Genomic DNA, 15,324 nt, shown 5'->3' with positions numbered 1-15,324 from the left:
CGACCCATATTCATGGACACACGCTCGACCAAATCTGGTCTCTGAACTGCCCTATTTCTTCTCTGTCCATCTCTCCCTGCCCCTGGTCTGATCACTCATTGATTTCTTTCTCCTCTCAACTCGGACCACCTATCAAGTCCTCGCACCCCAAAAACATCTGGGCCCGTTCTTGGGGGCGGGTAGACCTGGCTGCCTTAGCCTCCTCTCTCTCCTCCTCCTGCCCCGATCTGTCCGGTCTGCCCTCAGCGGTTCAAGCTAATTCCATCAACTCGTGGCTACTCTTAGCCTGCGATTCCATCGCTCCCCTGAGGCGCATTTCCTCCAAACGGACTAATGATTCCAACCTGTGGTTCAATAACGATCTGAAGGCACAAAAACTAGCGGTCCGCCACGCAGAACGAGCATGGAGAAGACAGTACTGCCCTCAGCTTAAATCACACTACACTTCCCTTTTGCAGCAATATAAGAAATCCATACTGTCCACCAAAAAAGAGTACTTCTCCTCCAAAATCCTAGTTGCGGAGAACAAATCCAGAGAAATTTTTGCCATCATTAAGAAACTCGCATACTCTGATCGAACCACCCTTACACCCTCCCCCTCTCAACCTCTTTGTGATACCCTGAACTCCTACTTTTTGGATAAAATTGCGACAATCAGGGCCAATATTCTTCCCCCTTCCCCCTCTTTCCGAATCCCTCCTTGTCCCCCGACAGACGCCCGCCTTCACTCATTCCCTCCTTTAACAGAAGATTCTTTCCTTTCCCTCCTCCCTCTGGTCAAATCTGGCTCCCCTCACGACCCTTGTCCTGCTCATATTCTTGCTCATGTCTTCACCAACTGTCCGCTACCCCCCCTCACCTTTCTTAACAGTTCCTTGGCCCAAGGCGTGGTCATCCCCGCTCTCAAATCTGCCATAATCCTGCCCATTCTAAAAAAACCTGGATCAGATCTTTCCGTCCCTGCTAACTACCGCCCCATCTCCCTTCTCCCCTTCCTAGGGAAAGTCCTGGAGCGGCATGTCACCAAAGCACTATCTTCCTACGTGGAAGCAAACCGAATCCTGGCGCCCCGTCAGGCCGGCTTTCGACCGGCTCACTCCACCGAGTCGGTCGTGCTTTCTGTACTGGACAACCTTAGAGAGGGAATGGACACTGGCATCCCCCAGGCCCTGGTGCTACTCGATCTCTCGGCCGCATTCGACACGGTAGATCACTCCATCTTACTCTCCCGTGTCGGAGCGGCGGGGATCGGAGGCACCGCCTTGGTCTGGCTGTCCTCCTTTCTAAGCGGACGCACCCAGGCAGTTCGCCTGGGGGACTTCTGGGCTGAACCACGGAAGGTAGTGTGCGGGGTCCCCCAAGGCTCCTCCCTTTCCCCCCTACTGTTTAATTTGTATATAGCCCCCCTCATCTTTGCTCTTCAACAGATGGAGGTCTCCGTATACAATTATGCGGATGACCTCCAGCTCATTTTTTCTCTGTCTCACTCCCCTGACTCCAAATCTAAATTCCAATCCACCATGCTTTTCATCCGGGACTGGATGAATCACAACCACCTGAAACTAAATCCAGATAAGACAGAGCTTGTTCTGACAGGTGGTTGCTCCAGTCCCTGGTCCCCCCTCTTCTGGCCCTCCTCACTTGGTCCCCCCCCACCCCCTACCTCCTCCGTCAAAACCCTGGGTATAAAAATCAATGATCAACTCACTATGCACTCCCAGGTGAGCTCGGTGGTTTCCTCCTCTTTTCTATCCCTCCGCACTATCCGTAAAGTCTCCCGCTTCTTCTCCTTCACAGCCCTGAAACTTATTGTACTGGCCATGGTCATCTCCCGTTTGGATTATGCCAACGCTCTTTACCATGGCATGCCAGCCTATAGCGTACGTCGTCTCCAGCTGGTCCAAAACCAAGCGGCCCGCTTGGTATACAACCTGACGAAATCCCATCACGCCACTCCCCTCTTGAAATCCCTGCACTGGCTCCCTGTGCGCGAACGCTCCCTTTTTAAGGTGGGCTGTCTCGCATTTCAGGCCCAGCTAGGCAGGTCCCCTGCTTTTATTTCCTCGGGGATCATACCTTATGTCCCCCCCAGGGAACTTCGCTCCTCTTCTCACCACCTACTCACAGTTCCTCGCTTCCGTCGTAAGAAATGGGGAGGGTCTAAATTCTCCACCCTCGCCCCTGTGTTCTGGAACTCCCTTCCGATGCAACTCAGAACTTCCAATCAATACCAGCCCTTTCGAAAGGCCTTAAAAACCTTTCTTTTTTCCAAAGCATTCCCCTCATAAATTCTCCTCATTTTCTCTCCCCGCTCCATGACCTCAGAGACTCTGCTTACTGTAGCGCCATGAAACCTTTGGGTGTACGTGCGCTGTATAAATATTTTAAAATTCAAATTCATACTGGTCTATTTACGTTCAAGCGTTCTTTGTACACTCTATTTGTTTTTTGTATTGTTTTATATGTTTAAAAAAAAAAATCTTGGGTTTGGTACACCCATGCCGCCAAGCATTGGATGATTGTGAGAAAGGTTATGGGCAAGATGGTTGCCTTATGTTCTCGACATAGGGGCATATTACCAACAACTAGCGATAATTATCGCTATATTGGCTTAGCAGCAATATTTTTATCGCCGAGCTGCGGCAATTTTTATCACTTAGGAACCTTGCTATTATCAAGGTTTATCTCAAAAGCGATAAAAATCGGCCGAAATGCATGAATATCACTGAAAAGTCCGCGATATTCATGCATTACCGAGCTAATGCTCTTAGCCATGTTATCCACCTCCCATTGGATAACATGGCTAAGACCTGCTCAGGGCAGGTGTTAGCTTTTGGAGATAATCGCGCTTAGCGCGAATATCTCTAAAAGTTGGTAATAGGAGATAGCGATGTTAGCAACTATTTCCAGTCGTTAACATCTTGGCACGCCCACTTTGCATGTCATTAGTGATAAATTTCACTGACATGCAAAGCGGGGCCCAAGATGGTCGCTATCTCCTACTAGCTGTCGCTAACTGGTGTTAGCGACAGCTAGGTAATAGGGAGATAATTTTATCTCCGCTTTCTTGGCTTTTAAAGCCAAAAAAGCAGAGATAAACCCCCTTGATAATATGCCCCTTGGTTCTTTCTTTGCTTTCAGCTTGCCGTTTGTACCAAGCAGGTTTTCATTAGAGGGTTCGTTTTCTGAAATTTTCACTGTACGGTCAAAGGATGATTGCGTTATAGCGAAAGATTGTGGCATTTTGATTTTTGGTTTAACTAAAAGCTAATAATATATGCAAACATGCATACATGGCTTGGTAGATAAGTTTGACACCCGTACTATAACTCCTGATCTCTCCTCTGTGATCCTGGACAAATCAGTGTATCGCCCTCTCTTCCCATAATTCCGAACACTTGGACTCTGGAAAGCAATATTATTTATATACAGGAACAACATGAAAAAAATGTAATCAAAACATGTTATTTTTGTACTTAAGAGAGTTGTCATAGAAAAATGTTAGATTTATAAAAAATAAAAAAAATTGTAAAGCTATTCTATTCTGTGATCTAATGGGAGATCAAGACATTCAGCAAGTGTGATCTTCAGTTGGAGTACAGAGCACCGACTGGTGAGCAGCGGGAAATCCATATATGCGGGCAACCTTTCTGTACAGGAGGTTAGAGTTGAAAAGTCAGCTACCACAAATCCATAGCAGACCAGACCGCGAGACCTCCGGAGCAAAAGGCCTAAACCTATTCTTGGTTCCTTTGAGGTGTTACCCCTATCAGGATAGTAGGTGGCGTTTGGAGACAGAGGTTCAGTTAGTACTGCAGTCATAGCATTTTGCCATGTCATATTCTTTGTTCCTTTCAGGTGTGACTCCCATCTAGGTGGCAGGCGGTGTGTGTGTGTCCTGTTGTTTTGTCCACAAAAGGCTGATGAGGACATAGTGTGAAGTCTTCAGTTCCTTGTGTCTTAGTGTTTCATCTCTGGGCAGGAGAATCCCAGGGTTTAAATAAGAGAGTGAAACCACAAGTCAGTGTTGCAGGACTTTTCACCGAACCCTGGTAGGTAACAGAAATAATGCAGGGTGTAGCCTTGGACCGTGTCATGTATGTGCATGTAACTTGCATGATCGAGGTAACTATTAGCGGCGATACTACGTGTCTCTTGAACCTCTTTCAGGTGCTCGTCGTCCTTTCCTCCCCCTCCCCCCCAGGTGAAGAACCGGGTTTTAGAACCCAGTGGCGCCAGGGAAAACGCCCGATGTCTTCGAGTTCCCCTGCCTTGGCAAACAGAGACACGGGACACTTCTTGATGACGTCGAAGACCAAAGTTTATTGGCTGCAGCCAGGAACAGAGATCTACAAAGCACAACACGGGTGGTTCACTAGAGACTGCTCAATTTCAATGAGCGGAGCATGGTCTTTTATGCCAAAAATCACATTCCAAAGTGGCATCGGTTACATACAAACTGACCAATCACGTTGTGACATTTCAAAAGTAGCGCATGATGACAATCCCATTTTCCGTTGTCCAGCCCACCAGAAATGACCAAGCAATTTCCAACTTTCCTGTTCGATCAGGCCGGACAAACTCATCATAAAACCTTAACCCAAATCAGTGATTATGTCGTAAAGGAAGGAGCAGAAACAGATTGGAAGCAAGATAGAAAGGTGGGTGCAGTGTACTGTAAATTCAGCATGTCCTGCTCTTTGATCTTTATCTGACCAGCTGCTTAACAAGGAACTGGCTCAGCGAGGTCAGCCTCGGGCAAGGGAGTCAGTTCGGCCAGGTCATTCAGAAGTCAGCTACGGTGTACGTGTCCTCAAGGACTTGCTCGGCCGCAGTCATCGGCCTATGTGAGGGCAACCACACAAAATGGCTGCCGTACACAAAATGGAACCCGAGGGTTCAAACTAAATCCCTGGATACGTAGTGTTCTCATTGATTGATTAATGCGGAAACACTCGTACACACCGCACTCGTGGTTCACGGTCCGCTGACACCAAAATCGTCTATTTCCGACGACCTTTATTGAACGGGTTCAGAACCACCAAACCTCAGACCCTCAAACTACGGAACTACACAGGGGCGGCAATCTGAAGGATAGCCCCGGGCGCCACAAGCTCTAGGTACGCCACTGCCTGCACCTTTAAACAAGCGCGGCATGGGGCACTAGTGACCCCTGTTGAAAGAAAGGTCCACAGGTGGAGATCCCTGTATACTCTACAGCACCTGACCACCACCAGCATGGATGTCCCAGGAGAGGGAATGATGAAATCAGGAGCACGGCGGCGAGACACGGTCCCTGCATGTCATTGCCATGAGAAGGAAAAAGGTGAGGTTGCTATGGATGTGCAGGGGACAACAGTCATATCATGGAGGGGGGTTGGGGGGGAAGGGCATGGGGCACTAGTGACCTCTGTTGCCTAGGGATCCTTGCTTGCAGCAGGGCAACTGTCAGTACAAGGGACTCGTAACACCAGGAGGAGCTCCCAGGACAGGAAACGATGAAATCAGGAGCACGGCGAGACAGACCTACTGCATGTCATTACAATGAGAAGGGAAGAGGTGAGTGTAGCGTCACTCTAGTGATGCAACTGGAGCACTAGCCTTGTACAAGAGTCAGTGGGTCCCTTTCTAAGTGTGCTTATTTTGTATGACTCCATGATAATAATAATTGTGAGGAGAGGTCGGGCGTGGTCAGGGAGACCCATCCGAGATGCAGCCCATGTCACGTCATCATTTTTAGGCCTCAGCACTAGTGCTACCTCCATACTACCCATTATCCTTGGTCCCGACACAACACTGGCAACGAGCTTGTTGCATACCTGGATCTAGGTCATGACTCGAGTCGGGGGTACACGCAGGTACATGACGTCCCCCCACTCTTTTCACAGGGAGGATGCCGTACCCCCTGCCAGGAGGTTGGGCCCACAGAAATATGCTGAACTTGTCCCAACAAACACCGGGACACGTTCACCAGCACCTGCACATTGCCGGCTTTCCATTCCCAGCAGCACCGTACAGGCAGCACGTGAGGGAGCCTTTTTTCACCTCCAGCTGAGCTGAAGTTAAGGAGCCATCTGGACTCCTTTTGTTTGTATATGCTGACTAGAGCTGACAGGAACTTCACACTTAAATATAAATGCCACGGAGGGAAACAAAGTCACACAGCTTGCCTTCTCTTCACAGGTACTTAAGAGAGGCATGCTTTTGCCTTTGTTCTGTCCCTGTATATAAATGCAGACACTGTAAGACTGTCAGATGGGTCATTCTGTCCCAGTATTTACACAAATAATTTAAATAGCACTATTTTATTTCTTTTATAGCGCTACGTCGTGACGTTATGAGGTCATTTGCTTATTGTCTAACTTGGTCAGTCCCCCCACTTTTTTATAGGACTTGTGTCCTGGTCCCAGTGTACTGTGGCAACTGCGTGCCCTTTCATTCCTGAGGGATTACCACCAGAGTCTACATTCCACTACAGGGCGGGCACCTAATCATCTCTTGTTGTAAATGAATCCAGGACCCTAGTGTAAATTTTCCCGATTCATACCCTTATATAGGTATACATTATCCAATCCTTATATAGGCATAGAAATCAGTACCATATTTGGCCTGAGCCTTGCAGCCCAAATACGGCATGGCTACTTCCACTAAGTTCCGAGAATCAACAACGATTTCTTGGAAAAACCCGCCTTCAGCAGCTAGGGACTTCCCCCTGCTTGAATATTGATTTATCCAAGAAATCCTGGAGTTTTCAAAGAATTGAGTCTTTGAGTGACATTATTAAATCCAATCATACGTCAAACTCGGCACCTTCAAGGTATAAATATGCCTACATTTGCCCAGACAAACACAAAGTGGTTTTGGAGCAGATCGACTAACTACTTGCCCGACGCCCTGCAGCAGCAAGTGCTGAAGGAAGCCGGCCCTCCAGCTGTTGCACTGAGAGACGCTGTCTTATATCTTGCCGAGAAATCCAGCTCCATTGTTTACAGGCTAGCCTTGCGGATATCTGGGAAATCGAGTCATGAGAAAGAGATACAAGACCTCCTTCATTCTAAAACCAAGGTACGGAGCTGATTAGACCCGTAGAGAATTCTTGGAATAGATTCTTGGCAGAGAACTACTAAACTTAAGCTACTCCTCACTTACTTCTTCCCTTGTACTAGACTTAGGTTAGGTACACCGGGGTAGGCGTATTTTAGAAGCACCAGTTGAGTACTTTTAGTCATTATTTTATCACTGTATGTATTTTATACATTTTAGGCAACTTATGGCTTAGAAACCACATCATGCTTTTACAGTTCTACTTTATAATACTGTTCGTATTATATGCCTTGTACTTTATAACCAGTATTACTATTGTAGCAGTAAATTTCTCATGCTTGAGAAAGAAGACTGTTCAATAAATACTTTTATTAAAAACGCCTGTCTCTCTATTTTCTCAGCACCTCTGGTGAAACGAAGCATGCACGATTGACTGAGTAAAATAGCTATCTATTGTTTCCGCGACTCTAGAGATTGATTTCTTATTCTTGGGAAACAAAGTTGTCATGTTTATGCGGTGGTCAGAAACTAATCCCTTCTTGTTTATTCAAGAAAGTTTCTAGTCACCTCTGAGCTAGCTGGCACTCGCAATTAAGTTCAATATATACGATAGAGACCTAGTCAACCTCAGTCCTACGTCTAATCTATAGTATATGTTATTCCAATGCGCAGAGCCTATTGGGAATATAGGAACTACACTACATGGCGCCCAACATTTGGTAAGGCGATAATTTAACGCTAGATACTAGAGTAACTCAGTTGTGCTTTTCACACAGACCCCTTTTCCCGTAAATACTCCAATAGACATCTGGAGTGGGTAAAAGGTTTATATCCGCCAGAACTGAGTAGGACGAAAATCCTATGTATTAGTTTTTGGTTTATTCAACGTTGAAGGATACAGTGTTCCAAAATATTGTGCACCTAAACTTTGTTTCCTTGAAACTTGTTCTGCAAACTTTTATTAAACAATGTAGAATAACGGCGACAACAACGCAACCGGTGGAGCTGCAGTAAATGCGAACCAACCGGGTTTACACGTTACAGGATTAATGAAGAAGACGATGATGCTATAATCATCCCGGCAAATATAAGGAAAGCCATAACTATAAAACTTATAAAAAATGGGGTATCATCGAGAGGTGGTAAAGTTATATTTGTGATAGAGGCACATGAATATCGGCAGACAGAGGTATTCTATTCATGGATTACTTTTCCACAAGCAAATCCAGTAACACAGGAGTTCCACTACTACAAATCAGAGGAACCTCTAGTGGAATACGTTCTTTTCGGGGACGTTGAAATTCCACTAACTTACCAAGAGCATCAGCTCTGGTTTAATGGCGCCCTACAACATCAAAATCACATCACCAGGCTCGGTCCACTAGGTAGACCAGGAGCTACTTGGCCGGTACTAGCCAGCTATACACCATATCCTGACATTAACAGAATGACAGGTCCAGAACTGTTAGCTCAGTTGAAACAGTTAATTAAAATACACAGACAATTGGTTCAATATGTCATGCAGACTTTAACAGTCCAACCAGCTGTAAGGATTCCACAGCACACCCCTCACCAGGGGATTACAAACAAAATCACACCACAGACTATACAATCAGTCATTGGTAAATTGCCCGCAAAGAGGGAACAAATTCCGTTCTGGTTAGCACAAAAAATTACTTAAATTGAGTCAGTATTCCCTGATAGTACACCTCCTGAGAAACACAGAATTCTGATAATCTGTTTACCAATGGGGATAGCACCACATGTGGAGTACTGTGGCACTTGGGGTATAGTCTTTGCTTCAATCTACACGAAAACACATGGTGTACCATCTATGGCGGTAATACCAGACGTTCTAAGACAGATTCAGAATGAATACGGTCCTGAACCGGCCTTAAATCTAGGTATGAAATTACTGAAAGATTTCAAACAGGTCTTGGCTATACTATTAGCTAACATTAAAGGTGAAGCAGCATCTGTGGCAATCCGCCAAAAGTTAAAAGAAACAGATATAGTAGATCAACCATTTGAGCTTGATAGAATTATTGAAAAATCTTATGAAGAACTAGGTAGAGATAGTTTAGTTGGGAAACCGTTAAAACCCCAACTAACTGAAAATCCTGCATTTTTTTTATTAAAAATAATCTCACTACTCCTAAAAAGAAGTGGGAAAACACTAAACAGACTCTTCCTAGAGAGAAACGTTCTCCGTCCAAAGGAAGATCTCCTCAAAGGGGAGGTAGGTCTCTCCAACGGGAGCCCTCTGAAAAATGGTATAACCTTAGGAATAGGGATAATTTGAAAAAACCTGACAGATATCAAGATAATGATACACGTCCCTCTCAATCTTTTCAGACTTCCTTGCAGAAATCGGAAAGAAGAGGACGGTCAGAACACAAAGAGTAATGCGTCAAGTCCAAAGACAAAGAACCCGTTCACAAAAGTAAAAAAGCTCAATTTTCCAAAAAGAAGGTAGCAAGCATAAAGATCAGACATGCACAGGATCTTGAGTACACAACTCAAGAATGGGGAGTGGGCTCAGACAATGCTAGACAGCGCAGTAGAAGTCACCATAGTTCGCAGGATCCTGAAGGATCATCTGGAGACAGTGGACTTGAATTAATGCATTCAGGTTGAAACTGCTGACACCAGGGTTAGCGTACCCCACAAGTTATATGAAGTAACACTCCGGATGGAGGGGGGCATAACTAGGAAAATAAGAGCACTCTTTTGGGAGAAGCTCTCTAAGGGCTATGACATTCTTCTAGCTGAACAAGACTGGCCACCTGAATTTGTTAGGGAGTGAACACAGGGCAAAGAGATAATTATGCCATCCTTCTCAAATCACATTCCTATTCAAAAAAAATATACCTATGCCAGAAAATGGGCTGTGGCCCAGGCTCCAGCATTATATAAAAATCATGTGGGATGGGATGAGGAATCTCCTCACCATAAAATCCAGTTAAAAAATCAACCTACTGCACAGAGGCAGTATCCAGTTAAGCAAGAAGCTAAAAAACAAGTCAGGGAGATTTTAAATCAACTTGAATACCAAGGGGTGATTGAAACATGCACCTCATCAATAAACAATCCTTTGCTTCCTGTCTCCAAACCAGACAATTCATATTGTCTAGTATTGGATTACAGACACTTAAACTCTTGTTGCAAAACATTTGCAGTACAAAATGCACATAGTGCAGCACTGATGAATAACATCGTGCGGAAAAAATATAAAACCACATTAGATATATCGAATGGGTTTTTCGGTCAAAACATTGCACCTGAAAGCAGGCATTTGGCCGCTTTCTCAATTATGGGGACACAGCGACAATTTTGCCGTCTCCCCCAAGGATTCAAGAATAGTCCAGGGTTATTTTCAGCCAGGGAAACAGAGTTACCACAAATCGTACGATGATGAGGCAATATCTTATGTCGATGACATCTATCTTACAGATGACAACTTGGACGTGCACTTGAAAGGAGTGAACACCATGATACTTGGGTTCGCATCTGAAGGGTATTAATTCAATTTTAAGAAATCACGAATTGCCCAACTCAACGTCCTATTTCTTTAGTTATCAAGTGAAGGCAAAAGCCTTGCAGCTAATTTTCTAGAGAAATGTGCGCTGCTCCAACCTCCTAAGACACTGAAAAAGTTACAGTCAATTCTAGGTTTCCTGAATTTTGGAAGAACTTATGTTCTGAATTACGCAGAAAGGGTAAAACCTCTCTACGAATTAATCAAACCTGATTTCAAACCGACTAATTGGACTCAAACACACACAGAAATTCTGCGTTCAGTCCAAACAGACATGTTAGGAAAAACACAATTACAGACACGCGAAAACGTGCGCAACCTTGTGATCCGAATCATCCCAGGGAGATGCGGATTCACGTACCTGACCTTTAATGAAGGAGAAATGGTACCAATAGCATACAAATCACACTTGTACACACAAGCAGAAATTAAATTAACTTCTACTGAGAAAATGATGGCAGCGGTTCAAACTGCAGTAGCAAAGGAGAGAGCTCTCGCGCAGGGTAAACGCATAATGATCATTACACCTGTACCTGCCTTAGAAGCAGTGACAAAAATGAGCTTTCCGAATGCAAAAGCTTTACATCCAAGATGGATATAATGGGTTAACTCTCTTGCTGCAACAGTCATTGAATATGTGTATGACCCATACTTGAAAACACAAGAATTTCTCGAATACGAACATGAATGTCCTCTGCCGTCCGAGATTCTACCTCTAGAACATTACGGATGTCTAATATATACAGACGTATCAGCACAGCCCGCAATCGGGGATAAACAAGCCTATAGTGCTGCGTGCGCAATAGTTAAAGGTCGCTGGCGCGAAGGCAAATTCAGACCTATGGTCGCAAAAACTCAATCACTCGGAAACTGTACAGCTCAGCGAGCTGAACTACAGGCTTCCAAGATGGCACTTGAAAATACCGATCGTGAATTCCCCACACTCATAGTGTGTGATTCGTATTTCTGCGTTGAATCTTACAACGAAAATTTGCAGCACTGGGTTAAAAACGGGTTCAAAAATTCAAAAGTTGGCACAATCAAACATAAAATGCTTTGGGAACAAGTAGTTCTTTTACAAAAAGAACTACATCAGACTCACGTGATTCATACACTGAGTCATCAGCGTGATGGCATTCACGTTGCAGGGAATTCATTCGCAGATGATGCCGGGAAGTCAGCTGTGCAAACGGCTTCCGTAGCTACAATCGCTCACTCAAACAGAGTAATAGACGGTGAAACGTTACTAGCAGTAAAAGCCTTTATGGAATGCAATCATGCAGCGTTACCTCTAAACGATCTACTCGGTAATACATGCATAATTGATCCAAACTCCGTTCCTTTTGTTCGAATCCCTGGAGTGGGGGACATAGTCATTCCAAACAGGAACCAGAGAGCTGCTTTGGTACACAAGCATATATGGAAGAGGGTCTGAGACATCACAGGATCTTAGAATCTCTAATAGAATTAGAAGAGATGTACTGGTGGCCAGGAATGAGCGTCCAAGTTTCTGAATTTGGAATAAACTGTGATACCTGTTACAGATATCATAGCTTTGACAACCACCAGATACCTGACTACAGTGTAGCCAGCCCAGTACAGATACCCTTGTTAGACAGCATTTGACTATCTACAGGCAGACGTCACCATGGACAGATGGGATCCCACAACTACTAGGACAAGATTTATTTGGATTTGGCCCCAGCGCTCTGCTGACGCCAGAACTGTTATAAAGGATTTGCGAGTCTTTATCGGCACATACGCAATCGGCACGCTACATTCTGTCCTGCTTTTAGCTCTCGAGCTTACAAAGAGGCCATGGCTAGCTTGGGCGTTGCACTGCGGTATTCTAGTCCCTTCCATCCTGAGGGTAATGCGGTAGTGGAAAGAAAAAAACGTGACATAAAGTAATCCATAACAGCTAAGGTATTAGGTTTGGGTGATGGGTGGGTCAAACATCTAATAAGTGTCCAACGTAGTCTTAATAATCTGCCAAGAAATTCTCTGGTTGGAATCACTCCATACGAATTACTATTTGGTACTATTTGGTACTAGAATGTTAATCAAAGACCTCGATTGTCAAACTTCAGTGGTGGAACAAAAACCCTTGATGTCAAAGATCGTTTGGCTGTTTTACAGGACTTAAATGAAACAAGAAGAAGTCTGAGTAACACAATACAGAAGCCACCAACCACTGAAGAAAAACCACCTGTCCCAGCAAGACCTGTCTGGATTCCAAAGATTGGGGATCTAGTCAGGGAAAAGATAGCGGTGAAGAAGGAGTTTGGGCCTTCTTACAGGAAAGCAGTACCTGTCTTGGCAATCCAAGGTACAAGATCAGTAGTACTACTGCCCCTGCTGGTAAAAAGGAGAACTGAGTTGTGTCCATTGACCTGGTCAAACCACAACATGTGGCCAATAATAAGTAGTAGGCCCAGTGGAATCCCAAGATGTAGCAGAAGACCAAATCTTGCTACTATCCAAGAGGTTCAAACTGAAAGACCTATCACCTTTGATAAACCTGCAGTAAGAAAAGAAGGACTATGCAACAAAGCCATGGAACTCGTGCCTCTTGAGACCTAAATACCAGTTCGTCAACAAACACCTGTCTACAATGATGTAGCCTCTGACTATACCAATATGACAAAGGAAGAAGCAACTCCAAAGATTAATAACAATCCGGATGCAATTCCAGCAATTGACAGAACTGCCTCTGGCTATTTCATCAACTTTAATACATTTTCTAAGGATCCCAGTGAACCCGAAGAAATGCCAGCAAATAAAACTCTCAAAGAAAAAACATCAGAACTCTTTCATCAACTTGAGAAAATATATCTGGTTTCACCATGGATTGAATTTTGGATTGTGTTAGGTGTACTGTTCCTCCTGCTCTGGCTCATATTGGTTTTAAGCTTAGGAAAAATGATAGATGGAAAATACAGTCCAATGGACAAAGCAAGTCAGAAAATCAACTTGGTCCTTAAACCTCACAAATCATTCCATCGTGAAAAAAGAGACTTGCCATCCGTAAACATCACAGCCGTTCCTATAGCTGGGGGTATAGCATGGGATATAACTGATTATGACATCTATGGCCCGGTGAAGCTGCTGAAGATTCCACACCTGTTCAAAATTTCTTTAAGTGACTTTGTATCACCTAGCAAATTTTCTGATGATTGGGACTTTAAGACTATTAATAATATGATGTCGGATTTAGAAATGTCTGCAAAATTTACTGAACATGACTATTTAGAAGGGTCATCAGATTATGAACAAATGTATTGTTTTAATCATTATGGTCACCATTATTTGCATAAATCTGCAAGCCTTAGGAATGTTTTACATATAATCAATGGGAACATTGTCCAACGCCACCAAAAGGCAGCTCAAAAACATTTCATGAAAAGCTTTCGTACTTCTCAGGGTTTAATGTTACAAATCCAGAAACGTTTTATTTAAAAATGTAAATAAGACAGGAATGAAAACAATGTTGACCAATACTAAACAAATGTATTCTGCAAACTTTTATGCTCAGCTGTCTACATTAGGTTTCGAGTTTTGAAAAGACAACATCGAGACAAAAACTGTCTGGGGCACGAAAGACTGGCAGGTACAAGGTTTAGAAGCCTTGTTCAGACCCTGCATTATACCAGAACAAATAATGTTTTTAAATGACACTGTTCAACAGACTTCTTGTCTTGGCCTGGCTAAGATAAAATATTTAAATAAACATTCTATACCTAAACCCACTTCTGAGAGTAATGATACTACAGAAAAGGAGGTAGAGGTACCATATAATTTAACACAAAACAGAACTAATCCTGATTGGAAAAAATGTTTAATCTGGCCCACAGACACCAATAACTGTCATGATAGATTCCTGAACAAAACACAGGGGTTAAAACTGAACAGGCCAGACTCAAGATACTCCCAGAGACAACATCCAGGGATAGTAACAACTTACAGTGTAGGAAAACTATGCCTTGAGTGTCTAAAGACATCCACACTTCCGTAAATCAAACAACTCTCATCTTTACTTAACCCCTTCCTTGCTACCATCGGCCATTGACGGCAGCACTACCTCCCCAGTGCTCCCGCCCGTTTTGCGGAAGTGCCGAACTGCGGGAAAATCGGGGTCGCAGTAAACGGGTTAAAGAAAGCAATGATATGCGGGGTTTCTTAATGGGGCCTCACAAACCACTGCAAAAACGTTTCATATAAGCCGGTATATACACTGCGTACAACGAAGCTTGGAAAATAACGCAAATGGAAACTGCAGAAAGAATACGAAAATTAATAATATTAATTTAGAGAAAGCTCTCTCTGTAGTGGACAATGGGTTAACCATTCTGTCCTCCAGGATATATTCATTGGAAAGCATTATATCCTCTGCAATTGACATAATGGAACAGGACTTGCTAATGTTACAACATGGCCAGTCTCAGTTACGTTCTATAATGCAGTTAGGCTGGACGTTGCAAAATCTTCGTTCAGGCTACGTGCCATGGCGTCTAATCAACACAACGTCATTGTTTGCTGTATTTAACCTTACAGATAAACAAATCTCTTTGGCACAAAGAGGAGCAGACCATACGGTGCTGATCATTGAAAAACTGGAAAGATTACCATTGACAGTTTCTGAGAAGCCTGTCATTGAATGGATAATACATGGCACCATTACGATACCAGTGACGATTTTCCAATTTAAGTATTGTCTACAGCATATACCAGCGTGCCTGTAT

This window comes from Lissotriton vulgaris, unplaced genomic scaffold, assembly GCF_964263255.1.
Source record: "Lissotriton vulgaris unplaced genomic scaffold, aLisVul1.2 SCAFFOLD_341, whole genome shotgun sequence".
Lineage (NCBI taxonomy): Eukaryota > Metazoa > Chordata > Amphibia > Caudata > Salamandridae > Lissotriton > Lissotriton vulgaris.
The sequence above is the reverse complement of the archived record's forward strand: the minus strand, read 5'-3'. Positions refer to the sequence as shown.